Raw genomic sequence first — 5272 nt, forward strand, 5'->3', positions numbered from 1 at the left:
AATGTAAAGTTTTAAATATGGTCTGCGTACCATGGAAATTTTGATGTAATTTATTAATTTCAAGTATTTATAGTTTAGAACTTTAAGTTAGCATTTGAACGAAGATTCAAGACCATGCCAAGCTAACAAGGAGGTGATGAAGATTGGATGCTTCAAGACAAGAAGTTTTGGGCCATACTAGATCACCAATTATTTATGCAATTTAATATATATATTATGCGTGAATGTATGAATGTATGTATGCTTTGCATGAACAGGTTGTTTCCTATGAATCGATTAGTTTTAAGTTCACTAAATAATAGAACCAAGATAGAAACAACTAGGTCCAAGTAATATTGAGTTTTAAAAATTGCCTTCCAAATCAACACTTACAAAAATCTAGGGATCTAAGATAGTAGGTTTACGCTAAAGCGAGGTGCTATTTTAGTTGACTTAGGTGGTAAGGCGTCCTAAAGGAGCACGTTGATTGTGGTTACAACTCAAACAACAATGGCATTAAGTTGTGGAAATGGGATAAATTATGGCATTAATTTATTAACCAAGAGTAATTTGGAGATTACTAGCAATAGGTTTTGCTTACCTAAAATCTTAAACTACTTAAGACATGCTAAAGCTGCTTAAGGATTTAGGACTTTTGGGGTCTTGGAATCGTTTCATTCATTTCGGACCATGTTTTTGCTTTTTGCATGAATGAAATGTTTTAATAGCTTTAATGATTGCATGTTTGCTTTTATTTCAAAGTTATTGAATTGTATGAATGGTTATTTATTGCAAATTCTTTTCGATTGTAGTAATCAAAAATGGCCGCAAACAATAACACTTTCAACCTGCGTTCAATTCTCGACAAAGAGAAGTTGAATGGCAACAATTTCCTCGACTGGCAAAGGAACTTACAAATAGTTCTTATGAATGAGGAAAAAGAATATGTCCTTGAGGAAGAGTTACCGGAAGAGGCTGGGCCGGAGGTAACTCAAGCTGCCCTTAATCGTTGGATTCAGGCCAACAGGGATGTCAAATGTGTGATACTTGCATCCATGAGTCCTGAACTTCAGAAAACGTTCATTAACACGGATGCTTACCAAATCATCTCGGAGTTGAAGAACATGTTTCAGGACCAAGCCAGAATCGAAAGATTCGAGACTCAGAGGTTGATCCTTGAGACTAAGCTCAAGAAAGGAGAACCAGTGAGCCCACATGTTCTTAAAATGATTGGACTCTTTGAGAACATGAGAGCTCTAGATTCTGACGTCTCAAATGAAATGGCTATTGACATCATTCTCCATTCGCTTCATAATGGCTATGATCAGTTCAAGTTGAATTACAACATGAACAGCATGGAGAAATCTCTTACTGAGCTTCACGGTAGGCTGAAAACCGCTGAAAAGAAGCTCAAGCAAGAGAATAAGCATGATATGCTTATGGTGCGTAAGGGCAAGAACTTCAAGAAATCAGGCAAGAACAAGGGCAAGAAGGGTATGGGCAAGGCTTCGCCCTCATCCAAGTCCAATGGCGCCGGTTCTGGTAAACAGAAAAGGGCGACTCGTTCTCCTGCCGACTCTGAATGCTTCTACTGCAAGAAGAAGGGGCATTGGAAGAGGGATTGCTTGAAGAAGAAGGAAGATGAGAAGAACGGGAACGTTGCTTCTACTTCAGGTATGTATGTTATACATTGTAATCTAGCTAATTCTACTTCTTGGGTATTAGATACTGGTTGTGGCTCACACTTATGTTCCAATCCACAGGGACTAAGGAGAAGTAGAAAGCTTGATAAAGGCGAGATGGATCTACGCGTGGGAAATGGAGCACGGATTGCTGCATTAGCCGTAGGATCTTATTTTATTTCTTTGCCTAGTGGGTTTGTTTTGGAACTAGAAAACTGTTACTATGTTCCTAGTATCACCAGAAACATTATTTCCGTTTCAAGTTTGGATTCTAAAGGTTTTAGTTTTCAATTTAAAGACAATAGTTGTTCTTTTGCTTTGAATGGAATGTTTTATGGTTCAGCACAACAAGAAAACGGTCTTTACGTGCTAGATACGAGCAAACACATTTATAACATAAATACCAAAAAGGCTAAACCTGGTGATTCGGATCTCACGTTTCTGTGGCATTGTCGATTAGGCCATATAAACATAAAGCGCATGGAATTACTTCAACGGAAAGGAATTCTAGAATCATTCGACTTAGAGAAGATTGATCAATGCGAATCTTGTTTACTTGGCAAAATGACAAAGCAACCTTTCTCAAAGGTGGGAGAAAGAGCAAGCGAACTACTAGGGCTAATACATACGGACGTATGTGGGCCTATGAGTACGAAAGCTAGAGGTGAGTTCAGCTATTTCATAACGTTTACGGACGACTTCAGTAGATATGGCTATATTTACTTAATGAAGCACAAGTCTGAATCGTTTGAGAAATTCCGAGAATTTCAAAATGAAGTAGAGAATCAACATGGCAAGAAAATCAAAGATCTAAGATCGGATCGAGGAGGTGAATATCTTAGCCACGAGTTTGATGACCATCTAAAAGAATGCGGTATTCTTTCTGAATTGACTGCTCCGGGGACACCTCAATGGAATGGAGTGTCGGAACGGAGAAACAGGACCTTACTCGATATGGTCAGGTCAATGATGGGTCAGGCCGAACTTCCTTTACAGTTCTGGGGACATGCATTGCAAACTGCAGCACTCACACTGAATCGTGCTCCGTCAAAAGCTGTTGAAAAGACTCCATACGAATTATGGACTGGAAAACTTCAAAAGTTGTCTTTTCTGAAGATTTGGGGTTGCGAAGCATATGTCAAGCGATTAATTTCGGGCAAGCTACAACCTTAATCTGACAAATGTTTCTTCGTTGGGTATCCAAAGGAAACTATGGGGTATTACTTCTACAACAAGTCAGACAACAAGGTATTCGTTGCTCGTGACGGTGTCCTTTTGGAAAGAAATCATATTTCCAAATTGACAAGTGGGAGAATAATAGACCTCGAAGAGATTCGAGACGAACAACGAACTCAGAATTCTTTAGAAGCAGTTCAAGTTGATGAACCTCCAAGGTCTTTAGAAGAGCCAGTGGGAGTAGTTCCTCAAAACGTTGATGCCCCTCGTAGGTCAAATAGAACTATTTTTCAGCCGGACAGATGGACAGGCGTCCTCTTGACTGAAAACTTAGACGTTCTCATATTGGATAGTGATGAACCTTTGACTTACAAGCAAGCTATGACGAGCCCAAGCTCCACAAAATGGTTAGAGGCCATGCAATCTGAAATAGACTCCATGTCTGAAAATCAAGTCTGGGATTTGGTTGATTTACCGGATGGGTTCACACCTATCGGATGCAAATGGGTCTTCAAATTGAAGAAAGACAAAGATGGAATTGTATACATATACAAGGCTAGATTGGTAGCAAAAGGTTACAGGCAAGTTCACGGCGTTGACTACGATGAAACCTTTTCTCCAGTCGCGATGCTTAAGTCTATTCGGATAATCCTTGCTATTGCCGCTTTTCATGACTATGAAATATGGCAAATGGATGTCAAAACTGCCTTCTTGAACGGTGTTCTTGAAGAGACTGTGTTCATGACACAGCCGGAGGGTTTTGTCGATCAAAAGAACCAAGGAAAGATATGATAGCTTAAGAAGTCCATCTACGGACTAAAACAGGCATCAAGGAGTTGGAATAAACGATTTGATGAAGCAGTCAATAAGTTTGTCTTCATCAAGAATCAGGACGAATCTTGTGTATACAAGAAGGTCAGTGGGAGTAAAATTGCACTCCTAGTCTTGTATGTTGACGACATACTGCTTATTGGAAACGAGATTCCTATGTTGGAGTCTGTAAAGACTTGGCTCGGGAAGTGTTTCTCAATGAAGGACTTAGGAGAGGCACAGTACATATTGGGCATCAAGATCTATAGGGATAGATCTAAAAGGATGATTGGACTAAGCCAAAGCACTTACATTGACAAAGTGCTAGCTAGGTTCAATATGATGGAAGCCAAGAGAGGCCATCTACCCATGTCACATGGCGTATATCTAAGCAAGAATCAGTGTCCCAAAACATCTGATGAGCGTAGAAAGATGAGTGGAATTCCATACGCTTCGGCTATTGGATCCATCATGTATGCTATGATTTGTACAAGGCCGGATGTTTCATTCGCACTCAGTGCAACGAGCAGGTACCAGTCAGAACCAGGTGAGGCGCATTGGACTGCTGCCAAGAACATCCTAAAGTACCTGAAAAGGACCAAGGATCAGTTTCTGGTTTATGGTGGTACAGATGAGTTGATTGTTAAGGGCTATACGGACGCAAGCTTTCAAACCGATAGAGATGATTTTAAATCACAGTCTGGGTTTGTGTTCTGCCTCAACGGCGGAGCAGTAAGCTGGAAAAGTGCTAAGCAAAGCACTATTGCGGATTCTATAACTGAAGCCGAGTACATTGCTGCCTCAGAAGCAGCAAAGGAAGCTGTTTGGATTCGGAAGTTCATCGAAGAACTTGGTGTTGTCCCCTCCATTAAAGGACCAGTGGCTTTGTATTGTGACAATAGCGGAGCCATTGCCCAGGCAAAGGAGCCTAGGATCCACCAGAAGTCCAAGCACGTACTGCGGCGATTTCATATACTTCGAGAGATCGTTGAAAGAAAGGAAATCGAGATTTGCAAGGTTGGAACTGACGACAACGTCGCGGATCCATTGACTAAACCGTTGCCACAAGTGAAACACAACGCACATGTAGCCACCATGGGAATCAAGCATGTTGGAGAATGGCTTTGATTTTCTAAGTATTGTTTTAGAACATCTGTTAGATCTATGTTTAAAACAATTGGTTTAACCATTTAATATTTATGAAATTTATTATTTCATATTCATTTTATTGTGGTTTAGAATTAAATGATAAGTCCATGTGATTCAAATCATTCAAATGGGATGTCAAGATGGATTCTTTGACAAAGAAACACCCATAAGTGAACTTGAATATTGAAGTCACAAAGGATCCCTAATCCAGGTCATTGAAAGGTGGACGACCAATGACTAATGAAGATTAGATTGCAAGTAGATTACTTAGTTCTGTTTCTTGAACTAGAGTGACTGGATGTCAGAATCTTTTGCATAGATACTTATTGGATCTTGTATCGGATTGACCATGAGAACGCTTTAAGAGATTAAAGTCATGTCATAGGTAGTTCTCATTAATGGTGATTAGAAACCGTTCCTCAGAACATGAGCGATTATGTCTGCTCGTTTGAGAATTAGTTCGCTTTGATACTAGC

Source organism: Spinacia oleracea, chromosome 4 (genome assembly GCF_020520425.1).
Source record: "Spinacia oleracea cultivar Varoflay chromosome 4, BTI_SOV_V1, whole genome shotgun sequence".
Lineage (NCBI taxonomy): Eukaryota > Viridiplantae > Streptophyta > Magnoliopsida > Caryophyllales > Amaranthaceae > Spinacia > Spinacia oleracea.